The 20,947-nt window shown below is 45.3% G+C and overlaps 1 pseudogene; it reads right to left on the bottom strand.

Moving 5' to 3' along the window:
* Positions 1-1,492: 1,492 nt before the first annotated feature.
* Positions 1,493-20,947, bottom strand: part of LOC121465975 — a 98,725-nt pseudogene continuing 79,270 nt past the window's right edge.

Below are 20,947 nucleotides of genomic sequence, written 5' to 3'. Positions count from 1 at the left end.
TTGCTTCACAGCAAATCATCCCAGGCTTAGTAGCATCAGACATGTGTCATCTCCTGCAGGACCAGGAACCTGCAGCAGCTGAGTGGGTGACCTGGCTCGGGGCTTCCTGTGAAGTGATTGTCAAGGTTCTGGTCAGGTGATCTAGTCTCACTTTTGTTGCTGTGATAAAATGCCCTGGCATAGAAGAGGTTTGGTTTGGTTTTGCTTTTTGGTTTATAATTCCAGGTTACAATCCACTAAAGGGAATTCAAGGAACGAACTTGAGAAACTAGTCACATCACATCTGCATGCAAAAGCAGAGAGAAACGAATGTGCTCATCTCCAATTTCTTTACTCTTATATAGTTCAAGGTCCAGCCTATGGGATGGTACCACCCACAGTGGGCTGGGATCAATTGATAATCAAGACAGCTCCTTACATTCATGCCCACATGGCAACCTCATCTTTCCCTCAGTTGAAATTCTCTTCCCCGGTGATACTAGGTTGTAAAAAGCTGATGTATAAAAACCATCACACCTGGGCTGCAATTGAGATTTGCCTAGAAGGGAATCTAGTACAGCGTCTTTCATGAGACTTTTGGCTAGAGTCTGAGATCCTCGCTGACCAACCAAAGCATCGGAGTCCCTTACCCGTCGTGTCTCTCCAGAGGGCTGCTTGGCATTGGATCTGACCACCCCCAAAACAAGCATTGCTAAATAAAATGACCAAAAGGAAGTCACAGCATTATGATCTGGTCTTTGTGTTCCCCACACCACCATTCTACTTATTCTATTGGCCACAGAGGCCAGTCCATACATTTAGCGACAAGCCAGGATTAGAGTCCCAGTGAGTGAGGATGGCTGGAGCCACCTTGGAGTCTGAGTGGCACAGAAACAAAGCTGGAATATTTTCTTCTAAGACACAGAACAAGAGCAGGGATGTATAGCCCCACTGTTTCTATTTCACATGTAGTAAAAGGTCTAGTCAGTGAGATATGGTAAGAAGAAGAAATAATATCCACACAGATTAGAAAGGATAAAACCAAACTCTTAATTTGAAGATGACATAGCATCTGGATAGAAAATTTAAAGGAATACAAGAAAATTTCTCAGCGTTAATACATGAATTTAGGAAATTCACAAGTTATATAAATTTTATTATATTATGTAATATACTATATATTATAATTAATTTTGTTGTTGTTTTCCTTTTTTATTGATTTTTATTGAGCTGTACATTTTTCTCTGCTCCCCTCCTTGCCTCTCCCCTCCCCTTCAACCTTCTCCCAAAGTCCCCATGTTCCCAATTTACTCAAGAGATCTTGTCTTTTTCTCCTTCTCTATTATAATTAATATATTATTATATAATATATTATTATTTAAGTTCTCACTATATAGCTGAGGCTAGCCTGAGATTCACTGTACTATGTTTATGTTTACTCAGGAGATCTTGCCTCAAGTTCATTGTGAAAACAGCATAGGGTGCTGATCGCCTGCAAATAGTGTGCAGGTGCTCACACCACTATATCTGTCATCACGTTGACAGACAGAAACCTTTTCCATGGGGCCTTCACAGGGGCCTGGGCACCTTTGGGAGCCTGCGCTGGAGCTGAGGCCTCTGCCTTAGTTTGAACCTTGGGCTTTGGTTGGCAGAGCCTGCAACCCTTGGCCATGTAGCTTCTAACCCACTTCCCAAGCCTGGGTGAGCAATGAAAGCTCGATGGTAGAGTTTGTGACCGGAGCCCTTTGGCATCCTGGTATTAACCACCTTGGGCTTCACAAGGGTCTTGATGGCCTCTGTACATGCACTCATTGCCTTCCAACTGTTTGCTTGCATCTTCTTCCAGCCTTTCTTGATGTGGGATGTTCCCCTGCATGCTGTGAATATGTTTTATTACCATTGGTTAATAAAGAAGCGGCTTTGGCATATGGCAGAGCAGAATATAACTAGGTGGAAAATCCAAACAGATTAAGGGAGAAAGAAAATGGAGTCAGGAAGATGCCATGTAGCCACCAAAGGGGGAAGATTCCAGAACACTACCAGTAAGTCCCAGACACACAGAAATACACAGATTAGTAAAAAATGGGTTAATTTAAGTTGTAAGAGATGGTGAATAATAGCCTGAGCTAATAGGCCAAACAGTTTGTAATTGATATAAGCTTCTGTGTGATTACTTGGGACTGGGTGGCTGGGAAATGAAAGTGCAACCTCTGTTATAAATGGTGCCCAATGTGGGTCACGGATCCTCATAAGACCTAAAAAAGCTTTAAAGAGAGAGGTGGGGGCTTCTAGACCCACAACAGTGGGAGTCAAGTGCAGCATCTTGGTGGCCATATTTTTTCAGATAGGCTCTGTTTGCTGACAGTGAACAGATGTGAAACTCCTTTCAGAGATGACTTACTGGTTCATGCTGGCAGTCCAGAAGGCTCTTTCGGGGGTCCTGCTATGGAACACTTGAATGGGATTTGTCGGCAGCATGGTACAAGTTACTTGTGGATTTAGCTTTTGCTCATACAGAAAAAAGAAGTTTATAGGCTGGCTGCACACTACCTGATGGCAGCATTGGGGGAGTAAGAGTGACAACCGCTGCTACCTCTGCCAGGTTGGAAAGTCAAATGAGGCGGAACCAGCAGCTAAAGCCATGGCACTGGTCCTAGCCATGCCCACTTAACATTTAAAAACTCTCCCTGGTCAGAAAATGATTACAGATATACAATAAAGACAGATTCAGACAAAAAACACACACACACACAAATAGATCACAATGTGTTAAAAAATGTATGTAGGCTTAAGAAAAAAAGAAAATGGGTATAGGCAGTTATAGAAAAAATAGTTTTTAAAAAATGAAACAAAGTCTTTAAAAAGACAGTAGAAATAATATAAAAGATGAAATCCATGTAAAGATGGAAAATACACAGAGTTGGATCCTGCATAGTATTGTGTTGGTTTTGAATTTTTTTGATTCCTGGCAGACAAGAGTCAGCTGTTGAGAGACATGGGATTGAAAGAGACTGATGCAACATACCAACCTAAATATCTTAAAGGTGTTTTTAGCTTTAAAACAGAGCTGAAAAGATGCAATGCTTTGGAGAAGCAGTTTTGCTTTTGTTTCCACAGGAAACAAAAAGCTATGGATTCCTTCCAGGTTATCAGGGACCAGCTTTGATCAAGGGAGGCCTCCTGAAACTTGACAGGTGATATCTATCAACAACAGTTACCATTGGTCTTCCCAGGACTTGGTCATAATCTCAAAATTTTATCAGAGACCCTAAATATACTTTGCCCAAGGACAGCAGGACACAGTTCGAAGAAAATGATGTCCACATTCCCAAGAGTTTTGGGGGCTATGGATAGTCTTTAGTTATTTGGTAGATTAGGGATGTTTGTCATTTTTAGGGTCATAAAAGAATATAGAATAAAATATAACTATTAATCTCAGATATTTTGTATTGGCATGTATTTTGGTATAATGATACAAATTAAAATTAATTTTGTTACACTATATATGTTTCTATTTTTGTTTAAAGAATTTTGTATATTGATACAAATTTAAGGCTATTGTCCTTATACTGCACATATGTTTCTATTTTTGCTTAAGATATTATCTATACAGCTCACACCTTGTTTATTATCCAATATAAAGTTTTAGTCCTTAAAAGCTATTAAGGATAATAAAGAAATATAGGTCAATAGTCACCCATATCTATCAAACTTATAGTCGTTAGTTAGGTTTTGAAGGTAATACAGAGATACATTTCAGATAGATAGGTAATCATCAAACACTTCAAAGACCTACAGAATATGGCATTTAAAATGTTTTAATAACAGGGCTGGAGAGATTTCTCAGTGGCTAAGAGCATTGCCTGCTCTTCCAGAGGTCCTAAGTTCAATTCCCAGCAACCACATGGTGGCTCACAACCATCTGTAATGAAATCTAGTACTCTCTTCTGACCTGCAGGGATACATGCAAGCAAAATACTATATGCATAACGAATGAATAAATCTTATAAAAATGTTTTAATAACTTAGACTTTTCTTAAAATGAGATGTGTCTGCTCCTGGCAGTACAAATTCCTTCAAAGAGGATGATGGACATTGAAGAAACTCATTATAGAGTTTGCTTTCAATATGACAAAGCTAGCCATTTAGGTAAGAAACTACTCTTGCTTGGACTGTTTGACAATATGCTGTGTAAACTGGACATACAGGACCCACAGGAAAATGACTGCAGAACTTGCCAAAACAAGGTAGGATGATCCTTTAGGGTTCCTGCCTCATGAAAGAGTCTTCCAGACATTCTGCAGGACACAGAAAAAAAAAGAACTGATAATTTTGTCAAAATAGTCAGGACAACCCTTCAGATTTCCTGCTTCACTGAGAAATCTGCCAAATACTATGGATCTATAGATTGAAGATGGATGCCCCAATGTTATAGAAGAACTTTGGGTGAGTGTCCAGACAGCCAGATGTTTCTGTCATTTCTAGAGTTTTGGAAGTTGCTTACAATGTACTTCCTGTTTACTTAAGTAATATTCTATCCTTCTGGGGTCTTTGATGGAGTTGAAGACTGGATGGTTAGAATTATAGTTTTCCTCGGTTATGATAAATAGGATGTGAAACTTTAGAATCTCAAAGATAGAATAGATGATAGAATGTTTTCTTTAATTTTGCCAACTACAAATACAAAATATTATAACTACAATTGTTTCTTGATACCTGTTTTGTTATATGTAATTTTACAATGTTAAAATTAAAACCTTCCTTTTTAATTAGACAGAAAAGGGGAGATGATATGGGATGCCCTACTGTATGTTGTGAATATATTTTATTACTATTGGTTAATAAAGAAGCTGTTTTGGCCTATGACAGGGCAAAACATAGCTAGACAGAAATTCCAGACAGTTAACAGAGAGAAAGCAGGTGGAGTCAGGTCAATGCCATGTAGCCACCAAAGGGGTAAGATGCCAGTAAGCCACAGACACGTGGAAATACACAGATTAGTAAAAATGGGTTAATGTAAGTTGTAAGAGCCAGTTAATAATAGCCTGAGCTAATAGGCCAAGCAATTTATAACTAATATAAGTTTCTGTATGATTACTTGGGACTGCACAGCTGAGAAATGAAAGTGCAGCCTCCGTTACACTTTCTTGTTGTGCTTCTTGGAAAAGCACACATTCCTTAGGAACTTGGGGTCAACCCCCTTAAGAGATCTGTATCTTTGTGCCCAGGGTTTATTGATGTCATTTCTGTGCCACCTTCAGGATTGGTTGTGTGTGGTGTGGTTCTCGGGCTTGGTAATGTTTGAACAGTGAATGGTGGTTCCCAAAGCACCTGGGACCAGGAGAGAAAATCACTTTATTATGTTGACTTGGAACTTAAGATCTTCTATGTCTACCCACTGAGTGTGAGAACAAAGGAAGTGTGCCACCATGCCCAGCTAGAATCAATATTTTTGACAGCCAACTGTAGCCTGTACACTAACAACAATCAGAAATAGAAATGTGTCGTCATTTAGCAAGGTAGTAGGTGTTTGCTGTGGAGTTATCCCAGTGTTCTCTGCTGATGGGACGGAGCACCTGACAGAGCCTCTGTTTGTCTTCCCTTCATCTGACCTAGACGTATCCTACAGCTTTAATTCTTTTTAAAACTTTGTGGGCCAACAAAATACAAAGTATGGCTCTGGAGAGAGGGCTCAGTGATTGAGAGCCTGTGCTGTTGATTATTCTCCAGCACCCACATGGTGGCTCACAACCACCTGAAGCCCCAGTGCTAGGGGCCCTGGCACCCTCTTCTGGCCCCTTTGGGACAAACACACAAGCAGGTACACATAATTTAAAAAAAAAAAAAAAACAATTGATCAATTTTAAAAATATGAAGTATGGAAGAACAGGACTAGCAAAATATGGACAGGATCTTTACGCTGAAGACTTCGGTGACATTGTGAGAGCAACTAACAATGACCCAAGCAAATGAGGAAGTCAATCTCCCTGGATCAGAAGTCTCAACATTATGAAGAACCAGTTATTTAATCCTCCTGACGCTAAGCTATAGATTTTGCACTATTTCAATAGAACCTTAGTGGTCTTTTTATGTTAAGAACTTAATGGATTCCAGAAAAAGACATAGCATAGTCCGAACAATTTTATGAAGTGTGAACGTGATTGAAAGTTTCCAGATCCACAAAGCTTCAGAAATCAAATCAGTGAAGGATTAGCATGGCATGGATAGAGGATCCTTTGCAACAAAGCAGAGTATAAAATAGATCCACTTGTAGACAACATGTTTAAAAAAATTAGATTTGTTTATTTGATATGTATGAGTCTTTTGCTCAAATGTACACCACAGGCATTCCCTTGGAGGTCATGTTTTGGTTGGTTTGTTTGTGTTTGGGTGTTCTGCCTGCACATATGCCTGTGCATTATCCATTGTCACCTGCAAAGGCCAGAAGAGGTGTCTTGTCCCCTGGGATTATAGTTACAGGCAGTTGTATGTCTTATAAGTGCTGGGAATTGAAGGCAGGTCTCTAGAAAAGCAACCAGTGCTTTTAACCACTGAACTGTCTTCCCAACCCCTATTTCCTATTCCTGTTATGGGTGGAGGGTTTGGTTTTTGGTTTTGGTTTTTTTTGGTTTTTTTTTGTTTTTTTTTTTTTCCAGACAGGGTTTCTCCGTAGCTTTTGGTTCCTGTCCTGGAACTAGCTCTTGTGGACCAGGCTGGCCTCGAACTCACAGAGATCCGCCTGCCTCTGCCTCCCGAGTGCTGGGATTAAAGGCGTGCGCCACCACCGCCCGGCTCTTGGTTTTGGTTTTGATTTAGTTTTTCGAGACAGGGTTTCTTTGTGTAGCCTTGGCTGTCCTAGAACTAGCTCTGTAGGCCACGCTGGCCTCAAACTCAGAGATTCCCCCTGCCTCTGCCTCCCAAGTGCTGGGATGAGAGGCATGTGTCACCACCACCCAGTTTATTTCCTTGTTCTTAATGACCATTTATATGCTATATTTGGAGAAATGTCTGCAATTCCTTTGCCCATTTTCCAACCATGTTTTCTTTTTCCATTACCATAGAACTTTGTGGTGTCTTTGACATATCTTACAGATTAGTCCTTTGTCAGATATATGACTTACAAATGTCTCCTCTGGCACCATGCCTTGTCTTTTCACTTTCTGGAAGCTAAGTCTTTTCCGCCCCAAGCTTTAAGTTTTGATGTGAAGAATGTGTGCACTCTAACTGTTGTTCAGACTTCAGTTTTCATATCTAAGATACTTCCACCATCTCCAGGTATCAGTGCTTCACTGCTATGTTGTTGTTGAGAAATTTATGGTCTTTGTTCCCATCTAGAAGTCTGAACCACCTGAGTATATTGCATCTGGTGTGAGTACGAATCCAGCTTCATTCTTTGGCATAGAGGCATATGGGCTTAACACCATTTGCTGACAGAGTTTCCAAGGCAAACTAAGTTTCCACCAAAATGTCAAGGCAGCTTAGTGATGAAAGGGTGAAATTTCCAATAAATATTGTTGGAACACTTAGATATTACATGGAGAATATGACTTTACTCCCTTCATACTAAATTACATACTATATTATTACGTATTGCCCTGATTAGTTTTAATTGCCAACTTGACACAGCCTGGAGTCATCTGAGAGAAAAGCTTCTCTTAATGTATTGTCTCAATCAGATTGGCCTATGAGTGTGTCTGTGGGGGCTTTTCTTAATTGTTCATTGATGTGGAAGGGCTTAGCCCACTATGGGCAGCACCATTCCCTAGACAGGTGGTCCTGAGCTGTCTAAGAAAGCTAGCTAAGCACGAACCTGGAAGAGATCCAGCAAGAGTTCCTCCATGGTTTCTGCTCCAGGTTCCTCCTGCCCTAACTTCACTCCATAGTAGATTGTGACCTGGAAGTGTGAGCCGAATTACCCTTTTCCTTCCAACTTGCTTTTGCTCATGGTGTTGCTCACAGTGTAACAGAGTGAGACTAGAACAGACCTCTGTTCCCTTACCTCACAGCAAAAAAGATGTATGAATGACCCCGTTCCTTTCACATCAAATAAAGGGCATGTCTCTGAATATATCATAGACTTAAGAGCTGAAAGCAAGGAGCTGGAGAGATGGCTCAGTGGTTAAGAGCATTGCCTGCTCTCCCAAAGCTCCTGAGTTCAATTCCCAGCAACCACATGGTGACTCATAACCATCTGTAATGAGGTCTGGTGCCCTCTTCTAGCCTGCAGGCATACATGGAGGCAGAATACTGTATAGATAATAAATAAATAAATCTTTAAAAAATAAAAAAAAAGAGCCAAAAGCAAAACTTAAAACCTTCTGTGAATGCAGAAACATCCACAAGGGCTGCGACCTAAGGAAAGCAGGAAGTGGGGTTGTAAGAAACGAATGGATTGTACATTACGAAACTTTAAAATTTTTCCGTACAAATACAATGTTAAGAAACTGAAAAGTAAACAACAGACTTATTTGAAATTCTCTGTGAGCAGACCTGTATCCTGAATAGATAGGTATCTTTTGTACATCAGTGTGATGAAGAGAACAAAGTAGGCTTTACAATGGGCAAGAGATTTAGACAGTTTCGCCAGAGATGAAACACAAATGCTAATCACATGAAGAACAAAAAAAAACCCTTGGCCTTACTAATCACTAAAGAAAGAAAGGCGGTTCTGAAGCACAGCTCATACCCGTCAGATGGGCTGGCGTTACAGAGCCTGACCACACATGTGTTGGCAAGAACGTGGAATGTGGACATTCCAAAGTGTGTGCGCTGCTGGTGGGGATGGTGTCACGTGGGACCAACACTTGGGAAAACAGTCTGCTGGCTACGAAAAAGTTAAGCACATATTTGCCTTATTCTCTGGCCATTCTATGCCGAGGAATTACACAAGTGAAATAGACATACAAGTCCACACCAAGACTATGCACATGAATGCTTACAAAGCACTAGAAATACAGACACAGGATTCACTCGCTCATTCATTCATTCATTCATTCATTCACTCCATATGGGGCCTCACTCTGTACTCACTACTGCAGCCCAGGCTGTCATTTGCAAGCTCCCTATGTAGCCCAGGATGGTCTTGAATTCTCAGGTGCCTACCAGCCAGGATGAATTTTTGTTTACATGTGTGTTTGCCGGCATTTATGTCTGGGCACTATGTATTGCAGTGCCTTTGGAGGCCAAAAGAGGGCAGTAGATCCCTTGGAACTGGAGTTAAAGATGGTTGTGATCCACCACATGGGTGCTGGGAACCAAACCCAGGTCCTCTGCAAGAGCAGTTACCCACTGAACCATCCCTACAGCCCTCTCAAGATCCACTTTTTAAAGTGGTTTATGGGGAAGGTCAGGCTAAGCTACTACTCACGTGGTGTCTGTGGCCCAGCGGGCGGTGGATCAAACGTAACCAGCTGTGCCCTGATGGCTCCTTAGTTTTACACAGCTGCTTTGTGCAATCTATTGCTACGTGAAATGCAGAAATTATTTGTGCAAAAACAGCATAACTACACTAAGAAATAAAAATGAAACTGAAAATTCAATCATGATCTCCTTTCTGGACAAATCAACTCATTTATTTTCCCTTGTTCCCATCTGGCACTTGTCTGCATGCATAAAACATTTTTACACAGCTATAAAAATCCAATTTTGCATTCGGCTCTGTGAAAACAATTGTCATATCGCAGACTGTTTTTCACTCTGCTACTTCATCTTCACAATTATTTTTATTGACTGTGTCAGTCTCTCCATAGATCTGCCCTCTTTAGCATTTCCTCTGTTGCTGGACATACGTGTTTTTTTTGCTTTTTTTTTTTTTTTTGCTTGTTTTTTTTTACAGTTACTATGAGAAAACAATGTTTGTAGCTGGCAAGATGGCTCATTGGGTAAAGGTGGTTGTGGCTAAGACTAATGACCTGAGTTCGGGTCCCAGCACCTACATGATGGAAACAGAAACTGACTCCCACATTGTTCTCACACATACACCATTGCCACGTGTGTTTTGGATGTTGTCGCTAATATTTTCATGTATATTACTTCCGTTTTGATAATCTTATTGTGTTACATTACATTGATGACTTGAGTACAGTCCCAGGGACCCACAGTGGAAGGAAAGAGCCAACTCCTGAAAGTCTTCCTCTGCTTTACACACACCACACACTGTGGCATGAACTCACATGTATGAACTTACACCCACATGTCCACATATATATCATACACACACAGTAGTAATAATAAAACAAAGATTTTTTTTAATAAAAGTATCTGTTGGAGAGATAGGCACAGGGGTACATTCCTGTAATACCAGCACTTGGGAGGTGCAAACAGGCTGATCAGAGTTCAAGGTCATTCTTGGCTTTTTAGAGAGCACTGGCCAGCCTGGGCTGCGTGAGACCTTGTCTCAAACAAGTCATAATCCCCCTCAAAGTAAGCTGGCAAGGGAAAGGTTTTCTAAGAAGTGAGAAAGATGAGATTCTATGACGCCAAGGCCCTTCTAAGCGAGAGGAAGGAGCAGAATTCCAGGCAGAGGGCACAGCATTGTAAATTGGCCAAGTTTAAGGAACTGGAACAAGATGGTACTAGCCGGGGCATAAAGGACCCAGGAAGCGTGGAACAAGTGGCCCCACCGTGGAGCATGGGAAGTGCTTGGCTTTCTCCCAGGGCCACAGGACTGAACTGCAGCGATGCTCCGAGTCACTCCAGGGCACTGTGGTGGGAAGGAGGGAAGCAGACCTGAGCACACCGGCAGAGAGCTACACCATGGTCCAGCTGAAAGATGGGTATGGCTCAGATGACATAAGACAGCGATAACATGGAAAGTGCCAAGGAGGTACAGGCATGACGGTGGACGTAAGAAGCGGGCAATGGGTGGGAGCGGGAAGGAGCCAGCGTTGAGCCCTGACTTGAAAAAGGAATGGAGTGGATGTGGCAGTGTATGTGTAATCCCAGCACTATGGAGGCAGAGGCAGAAGGATCTCTATAAATTTGAAGCCAGTTTGGTCTACGTAGTGAGCCCTAAACCAGTCAGAGCTACATAGTGAGACCCTATATATTTGGTGGCAGAAGGAGTGCCTGGGTACCAGCGTAGAATGCTGCGAGAGGTCCTGGCAAATGACTTTAGATTGGTGGTGGCTGGGAGCAAGGCATAAGGAAAGAAACAGGCGTTTGGAGAAACAGACGTGAAGCAAGGCCCCGAGGACTGTGTGTCTCCACAGCCCCTTCCAGCACACCGCCAAGAGCAGGAGACCTGGTGGAAGCTTGGGCCGGGCTCCTTAAGATTCATAGTTTTTTCCAGGAAGGACTTGTGTGCACTGAGTGCTGGTGGGAAAGCTTGGGTCAAGAGCAAGGAGCAGGTGGATTTGTGGCTCAGTCTGCAGAGGGCTTCATGCCTGGCATGGATGAAGTCCCATGTCCCATGTGCATAGACACTTGTGATCTCAGCACTTCAGAGGTGGAGGCAGGAGGATCAGAGGTCCACTATGAGCCTTGGCTAAAATGTAAATTCCAGGCTTTTCTGGGCTACATGAGACCCTGCCTTCAAAACAGAAACAAATCAAGAGGGAGACGGTCTAGAGAGGTGACCCTATTAGAGACTAAGGCCCCCTGAGCAGGCCTTCAGAACCCAGAGTTTGCTTTGACACTCTCTGTCTATCTTGAAAATGCCTGACAACTTCTGAAGAGTCATCCGCATTTTAAGAGGACCACAGGCCCCATCCATGGCTGACACAGCCCATCCTGCTTCCAACAGCACAGGAGGGATTGATTGCCTTTGCCACCCTTCTCCAAGATGGCTATTTATGTCATAGATGGAAATGTGAGCCTCACTGTCCTTGGCGCCTGGCCAGGTCTACCGTGGCTCCTCACATCCACTAACTTTCCATTTTTCTTTTTGTATGAACTTACACTGGAGCCTATAGCCTTGGCAGTCTACCCCCATTGAGACTCTGTGAAAGGAAAGGGTTTGCCGAAAGTGTAGGGACCTGAGTTCGCATTCCCAGGATCCATCTTAGAGCCAGGTGTGGTGGTACAGGTCCATCACCCCAGCAATGTGGGGGCACGGACAGGCAATGACTGAAACTAAGCCTGCTGGCTAGCCGGGCTAGTCAAACTGGGGAGCCCCAGGTTCAGTGAGAGACCCTGTCTCAGAAAGAGGGGAGTGTGACTGAGGGAGCCACCCGACATTGATCTCTGGCCTCCACAGACACACGAAGACAGGCACACAGACGTGCACGTGCATACACGCACACATATGCATGCATACACACACATGCACGCATGCACACACAGACGCAAAAGTGTCAGATAAAACATAAGACATGCTGTGAAGCTTGAATTTCACAGAAATGACAGTTTTTTAGTAGAAATATGGCCCAAATGTTTCACAGAATATATTTATACTAAAAAAAAATTATATGAAATTCAAACTTAACTAGACAGCCTATTTTATTTCCTGGCTAATTACAGAATCTCAGTGATCCCAGAGAGAGCAGAGAGACACAAAATGCTGGGTACTTGGTGATGTGTTTGAGCCGCTGGATCAAGCCGTGCCTGAAGCCTATCTTTGCGGGTTGCTGGGTACACAAGCTCAGACGATGAGACTGGAAACTACTCTGGTTTCTCAGAACCTTCCTTATCCAGCATCTTCCGAAGCTGAACACTTGTCTAGTGCGGCTTGCCTCGCAGCCTCCTTTTGGTGGGGCTGCCTTCGTCGGGAACCCCGGGAGGCTCTATTTCTTTACACGGACAAGCACAGCAGACATTCTCCAGGCGAAGCCTGCCTGTATTTTTAGATCAAGACCTTTACGAGAAGTGCAGTTTTGTCCTCAGCTTCCTCTCTCTCCACCCAGAGTGGTCTGAGCCCAGGCCAGCTCCCTCCGAGAAGTCATTACCGCCAGCCTGGAGGCTGCTCCGGCCTCAGCCCCAACACAGACTGGCCAGTGTCTGCTTGGCTGCAGGGCAGTGAGGCACTGCCTTAGGCTGAACAGAAAGTTGACCAGCTTGTTTTTCTTTGAGACCGGAAGGACCCAGCTCCTTTGAATTCTCAACAGCCAGGCTTGGAAAGAAAGGCTGTCGAGAAGGATGGGCGAGAGGGGAGAAGCGGTCCTGAGGGGGAGTCTTTGGCCAGGGCATTAAAGCGCCAGGATTTTTCTGGAAATTGAGCACTCTGGCCAAGACCAGGTGGAAAGATCAATCTGGGCTTTATGAATTGGTCCCTTTATAGCTTTGCCCCCTAGGTCTAATTTCCCTCATTTGTAAAATAGGCTTGGTCTACAAACCAAATGCTGTCAATCCAGGCTCAGGGGGATGAGATAGGACCCTGTTATCTAGCCTGGAGTTTGAGGCAGGGGCTGGGAGATGGCAAAAGTCCAGATGTGAGGCAGACATCCCATAACCACAGCATGGCTCTACCCCTCCAGTGGGTCAACCAAGGAAACACCACGCCAGCAACCTGGGGCTTCTCACCCTTGCGTCCGAGTTCCTAACCCTCCACTCCATGTATACTCTTCAGGTCGGTAGTTGGCATTTGGACACAGATGGTAACCTCTTGCAGTCGTCAGGGTACTGATTTCAAATCAGCTTCTTGGCCTTTCCTGAGTTGATATTCCTGAGTGTAGCGGGGAACTATTGGTACTGTAACAAACAGATTCAAAGCAATAATGGAGAACCACGATGCACGCTGGTTTTGTGCCTCAGCTAGTAGTCTGGGGTGGTTCTAATAAGGGCTTGGGTACAAATGTGGCCTCATCTTTTCCCACACCAACATCCAGAGACTGGCCAAGAGCAGCTGCACCATCTTTCCTCTGTGGTGAGCGTCCATCTACATAGCCCAGGCTGCCCTCAAACTCACAAACGTCCTACTCGGCGTCCCTGTATCTGGCCTAACCATGCAATCTTTTAAACAGCTTCCAGCCCCATGCTGGGGCTTGCCATCTCAGCTAAACAGGAGAAAGTGTGAATGGGTCTTGTGGGTGAGGGCTGGGGACGGTGCCTATCTCACTAGCGAGAACTCAGCGCTCAGGACCAAAGCCAACAACACACTCTGTCCAGTCTCTGCCATGTTTTCCTCCAGCCCACAAGGACCCTTGGAGCCTGGGATGAGAGCACTCCCACCCCAGCTCAGCTCCCGAAAGGCCTGCGGTGGGGATGCAGTGCCCTGTGACTTTAGAAGCACCATTTTTCTCTGGATGGTCTAAGTGGGAGGGTGAGACACAGACAGACAGGCAAGGCAAGGTTGTTCTTACCCATCAGCTGTCACCCAGCACTGTCACTAACCAACCAGCCTCCTTGTGTGCGGCTAAAGGGAGGATATTGATGGGGGCACACTTACTAGGCAGCTTTGCTGACGTAAGGGTGTGCCTGTCCCGTGACCCTGACATGATTTCCCAAGAAATCATTGTGTGGATGGGTAAGCATGTACATGCCTGTGTGCCTACCTCCTGTGTGTGTGTGCATGCATGTGTGTGCGTGCGTGTGTGCATGTGTGTGTGTGTGCGTGTGTGTGCATGTGTGTATGTGCATGTGTGTGTGCGCATGTGTGTTTGTGTGTGCATGTGTGTGTGTGCTGTCCCCTGTAAGCTTCCTGAGGGCAGAGACCATGCCACCTGCTGCTTAAAGCCACCTTCACGTTAGTGTGCACTCGCCCACACATGTCTCCTTCAAAGAATTCTCTAGTTTAGTCAACAGGAAAATCTAAGTATGAAAGAAAGGCCAGAAGGCAGTTTGCAGTAGCGCCCCGTCTGCCGGCACCCTGTCTTCACGCCCTGTTCCCATCTCTCATCTCCTTGGTTTCCCCAGGCAGCCTTCCACTGGGCTTGGCTCATTCACTCCTGAGAGAGAATTTCCTCACAGTTTGTTTGTTATTAGTACTACTTCTCCAGCTATGAATAGCTGCCATTTATAGTCTCAATATGGATCCTCCTGGAGCACAGGGCCAAAGTGGCCCCAGGGCCTAGCTCAGGTCTTCCTGTGTGTGTGTGTGTGTGTGTGTGTGTGTGTGTGTGTGTGTGCTCTCAGGAGAGATGAATAGCGCTATTTAATACCAGGCAATGGGTCAGACTCTCCAAACACATTGCCTTAAATTTTCAAAACCACCCAACAAGAGGGTACTATAGACATTATATTATAGGTGAAGAAATTGAACCTCGACTAAGGATAAGTAGTTGCCCAGTGTCACACAGCTAGAATATGACCAAGCCTGGACCCCACAGTGGTCCTGGAGTCTTCTGCCCCTTTGATGCCCCTCAGCCTATAGGAGCCTCATCTGTTGCCTCCACACTTTCCTCCCACTCACTGGGGGGACATGTCTGTGGCAGCACACGGTGAGGAACAGCACAGACAGCCTTGGTTCTCGGGGATCACAACAGATCTGAGCAAGAAAGCACATGGCTAGATGTGTGTTTTCAAGTGGGAGGAAAAACACTAAGCGGGAGGGCTGAGAAGACGGCTCAGTCGGCCGAGTGCTTGCCATGCGACCACGAAGAGCCAAGTGCAGAGTCTGATCCCCCTTGTGAAGAGAATGTGGTGACGGACACCTAGAATCCGGTGCCGGGGGATTTGGAGACAGGAGCTGAGAGTGGAAAGGGGCAGAGGAAGACACACAGTGTTATCTTCTCACCTCCACACGCATGTACACGTATGTGGACAGGCACTTGTACATACACACACAGTATGGGACGTGCTGTGGGAGAAGGGAAGTCTCCCAGGAAGGACTCAGGGGTCAGAGGACACATCTCCAAAGTTTGGACCTAGAGGTAGAGAGTAAAAGAGTATTCCTCCCCGTGGGAAGAAGACCGGGTAGGCTGGAGGCAAGAAACGGGAGGCACCTAGAAAGACAGAGGAAGGTCTGTCTGTGTGACGGGCCATACAGAGAATTGTGAGCAAAGATTATCTGCGAGGCGGCAGGGCCACTGGGCGCAGAGCCTAGTGGCACTTGGAGGTGTGATGGCAGAGAATAAACAGTGCAGAGCATGGGGCACGGAGGGCAGGGGTGATGGAGTTAATGTATTAGCTGACAAAGAGAAGCAGGGGAAGCCACATGGACAGGAGATGGAGTCTGAGGGACGAGGACCAGTCAGTAAGGGCCCTTGTAAGGTTTTCTGAGAATCTCCGGCACAGACCCTCAAGTCTGGCCTCAATGAATGAATGCTTCTAAGCTCAACTTTGAATATCTGTGGCATAGCGACAGTCAACTCCAGTTCTGCCCGTAAGAAAGTACTTCTCATAGAATTAAGGTCTGACAATGCCATGCTATGGTGTCCTACTGTAGCCAAAGGCAAAGTGTTAAATAAAGTGTTTGTAGTGGCCCCAGGGGTTTCCAGGGCCTGCATGCCAGGCAGTGGCCTGTGACATCAAATAGTCCATTCTACATGGCCCCTAGCTAAACAGTGTCAGATGGCCCTCAAAGAAGCCCGAGATGTGGGAAGGTTGTCATGACACCTTGTGAGACTTGAGGAAGATGTAGGGCCACTCCCCATCCCATCGCGACCCTGCCCCAGTTTCTCCCAAAAGCTTGCCTAACAGGTTCACCACACACACACACACACACACACACACACACACACACACACACACGTTTGCAGGAGGGTTGGGGGAAGGGGGCATGCCTGCATTAAGTCTCTATTTAACTCATAACTGCTGGGTGAGATTGGCTCCCTGTCGCTTGAGCTTCCTTGGGTTCCAGTTCACTGAAAATAAAAACAGCTCTTCAGTTAAGGCCTGCAGCCACCTTCTGCCCAACTCCTGCCCCCACTCTCTCAGAGTCTCAGCCCTGGGTGGAATAGCTTCTCCCTGCCAGGCTGGCCCCAGCCTCCTGCTAGGCAGCACTTGGTGATATGAGCCTTAAGTGTCACAGTGGCTACCCCAAGACCACTCAGAAGCATCCATGCTGAAAAGTAGGTCCCACATCCTCTCCTGAGGGAGCCAGGCCCTCTGAGCAAACCTGGGTGACATATTTCCCTTTCTTTTTAAAAATAGCCCCTCTCTGTGGTACAGGTCGGTTCTTGCACTGGCTAAGCTAGCCAGTTCCAAAGGCCTGTGTCTATGAGTCCTTTGTAACCCTCGGGCCAAAGGGAAGATGGAAAAAGACTTCTATTTATCCGGATGTTTGACATCCCGAGAGGGAATATTATCATTTTTCCAGTCAAATACTGGGGCTCCGCTGAAAAATATTTTCGATCTGCAGGACCAAAATCAAACATCTTTGTGAACTTTAGCCAACAACAACAGGCCCATGGGGCTGGGTCAGGGCCTGGTCCTCCCAGGCAGACACAGTCTTGTCAGATGCCCTGCTGATGGCTTGTCTAGTTCAGGGCATGGAAGACCTGCTGCGATTTCTTCAACCCCAGGCCAAGAAATTCTCTCTCCACCATGATAGACAGGAAGTATGGGGTTGAGGCATGGTCATGCCATGGAGCAGCTGTGACCCGGAAGTCATAGAAATGATGTGGCCAAACCCCCGGCCTGCATCCTCCCAAGATGCAGGAGACCCAGCTTGGAACTGGCAGGCAGCACTCACTTGGCTCTGAAGACACTGGCTGAGGAGGGAACAGTGCTTCGTACTGTGTCCTATACATATTCATTAAAACAAAAGGTAAAACATGAGCAAGAAAACAGAAAACCACCAAGTTCCCGCCTCCAAGCTTAACTTCAACCCTTGCATTTCACGTTACACAAACACTAGTTCTATATAATCCACACACTTTGTAAATACCGGAATAAGCTCATATGGTGATACACACCTATGGTTCCAGTATCCAGGAGGCTGAGGCAGGAGGATCACAAGTTCAACACCAGCCTGGGCAACACAGTAAGATCCTGCCAACAAACAAACAAACAAACAAACAAAAAAACAAAAAAACAGACAAACCTGAAAATGACCTCTGTGTATATATTCTGTGGCTGACTCCTTCCCTGTCTGTGCCATGTCTTTGCATCTCACTAAGTGGTCATCTGCAACACTTCACAGCCACGGGATATCTTATTCAACTGAGTATTATAACCACAGGCTCCATATCCTGGGCTTTAACCCATACCAGAGCCACCAGACTAACTCCCCAAGCCCACAGTCACTTGGATAAAGAGATGCAAGTTTTCCTCCCTGAAAATCTATGCCCCTCCAGATGACAGGAGACCCACTCATCCCCACTACTGCCATCAGTCAGCATTTTCACAAGCATTGCCAGCTTAAGAGGTAAACCCATGTTGTATTAACGCCGAAGGCTAATTAACGGGTGAGATTTTTGCTCATTTACATTTCTTCTTCTGTACCAGGAAGGAGATAGAGCAAACAAGCATTCCATGGTCCAGAAGCTGAGCTGCTCTCAGCTTCATCTTTGGGATGCTAAGGCAGACACCATGGTTGCTTCCCTCCACACCACAGTCGTCTCGGGAGGCAGGCACAGAAGCAGGCATCTGCCAGGTTCTACTTAAGAAAAACTCAGGGGCTGGGAAGATGGCCCATGGGAAAGACACTTGCTGCCAAGCCTAAAGATCTGAGTTCAATCCCTGGGACCCACACAGAAGTAGAGAAATGACGTGTGTGTGTGTGTGTGTGTGTGTGTGTGTGTGTGCTTGCATGCACATGCATGTGTTTACACATATATAAATAAATGTAATAATATATATTAAAGTGTCAGAATCAGACTAGACACAAAGTAGTTACCTATCAGAGTTTTTGATTAATTGATTGATTGATTGATTGATTGATTTTGTGCAGAGAGGGGCATGTACGCCATCTTGCTGAACTCAGAATTCTTATCATAGCAAAATAAAGACTTTTTTTTGAGACAGTTTCTCTCTGAATAGGCCTGGCTGTACTGGTACTCACCATGTAAGCCAGGCTGGCCTCAGACTCACAAAGATCTGCCTACCTCTGTCTCCCGAGTGCTAGGATTAAAGGTGTGCACCACCATCTCACACAGACTTTTTGATGGAAAATTTTAAAAAAGGTGTAGTTAGAATTTATGAAGACAAGGACTCTCAGTGTGTGACTGATGGGGCTCCACAATGATGGATTCTAGCCAACAAGGAGCCTGAATCTGACCCTGCTCCTGCTGGAGCTGCAGAGGCTAGGAAGCAAAGTTGCTTTTGTTTTGTTTACTTTGAGATGAGAATCTCTTTCTGCATGGACCACCACACCCGAAGAGGACATGGTCAAACACAGCTGTGAGTGCTCAGACAGGACTAGAGGGTGGGACATTCTCAGGGAGAAATGACCTTAAAGCCATTCTAGGTGACTGGTTGTCTGTTCGTTTGTTTCATTTGCTGTTGTTTGTAGTTTGGCACAAGTTGGAATCATCTGAGAAGTGGGAATCACTTGAGAAAATTTCTTCATCAGATTGGCCTGCAGGCAAGCCTGCGGGGTGTTTTCTTCATAATGATTGTATAGGCAGGCCACTGTGCACCGTGCCACCCCTGGGCAGGTGGTCTTGGGTTGAGGAAGCATGAGGACCCAGTACAGTACTCCTCCGTGGGTTCTGCTTCAGTTCTTCCTAGGCCCGGGTTCCTGCGTACAGTCCTGACCTGTAGCCCATTCTTGATGAGCCATAAGCTGTAAGAAGAAATAAACCCTTTCTTCCCCAAGTTGCTTTTGGTCGTGTGGTATTTACCACAGCCATAGAGATCAAACTAGGCTAGAGGTCTGGGCGATGCCAATCAAATGCAATTGGAACATACAGTTTGAATTCTGATCTGAACAAAACAGTCCTAGAAACACTTTGTAGAGATAAATACAGAAAACTGAACAAGGTCTGGGTGGTAGATGACATTAAAGAATTATTCAGGCTGGGGGTGGTGGCACATGTCTGTAATCTCAACATCCGGGAGGCGGAGGCGGGAAGACCTGGAGTTCTAAACCTTCTTGGGCTACACAGCAAGACCCTGTTACTCAGCTCTCACACACACACGCACACGCACACACACAAAGAATGGTGCCATGGAAGAATAGGAAAGTAGATACAAGAGCGTTAGGTGTTCTCAGCTTGTGTCTGTTAGAGAGACACACTGAAATCCTTGAGTGCATTGATAGGATACCTGGAGATTGCTTTAAAATAAATCAGACAGAGCTGGGGATGTGGTTCAGTGGGCTAAAGATCCCAAGCACCCTCCTAAATGCCAGGCAACAGTGGCGGCTTTCCGGTACTCCCAGCACTCAAGAGGCAGAGAAGGACATCCCCAGGGCAAGCTGCCTGGCTATGCTAGCCCATCAATGAGTACTGGGTTCAAGGGAAAATCTCTGCCGCTACGTAAGATGAAATATGATCAAGGAAGACACTTGAAATCAACCTCTGGCCTCTCCACCAGTGCACCCACACACATTTGAATACATGGGTGCACACACATACATACACACACACACCACCTATATACATACACACAAAAAGAAAAATGTAAAAACTATGCAGAAGGCCTGAGAGATGGCTCAGCAGTTAACAGCACTGACTGCTCTCGTGTAGGACCCAGGTTCAATTCCTGGCGCCTAAATCATGACTGACAACTACGTGTAACTCCCGTTCAAGGGGGTTCAATGCCCTCTACTGGCCTCCATGGGTCCCAGGAATGCACATGACATACATACATACAGACAGACAGACAGACATACAGGCAAAACATCCATAACATAAAATAAAAATATTTTAAAAAGACTTTAACAGTATTGTGCAGACTTCACCTTCGGGGAGGGGCGGGGAGACCCTGCTCTCCGAGCTTGGGCTGCCCAGGCTGACTTCCAAAGTGTCTGTTTACAGCTGAGAAGCCTGACAGAATCCAGTCCGTGACCGTCAGCATCAGCTGTGATGGGCTAGGATCTAGAGACACCAGGAAGCCTTGGTGAAAGAAGCTAACATTTGCTTCTGTGGCTTTAAGACAAGTTCAAAATTGTGTCCTAAAAGATGGGGGCTGGAGAAGTGGCAGCACTGGTAGAGAGCTTGCCTCCCATGCATGAGGTCCTGGGTTCGATCCCCAGCACCACGTACAC

The sequence above is a fragment of the Microtus oregoni genome, unplaced genomic scaffold, assembly GCF_018167655.1.
Source record: "Microtus oregoni isolate MIOR12 unplaced genomic scaffold, Mior012 000032F_ref0000030, whole genome shotgun sequence".
Lineage (NCBI taxonomy): Eukaryota > Metazoa > Chordata > Mammalia > Rodentia > Cricetidae > Microtus > Microtus oregoni.
This window is presented reverse-complemented; position numbering and strand designations above follow the sequence as displayed.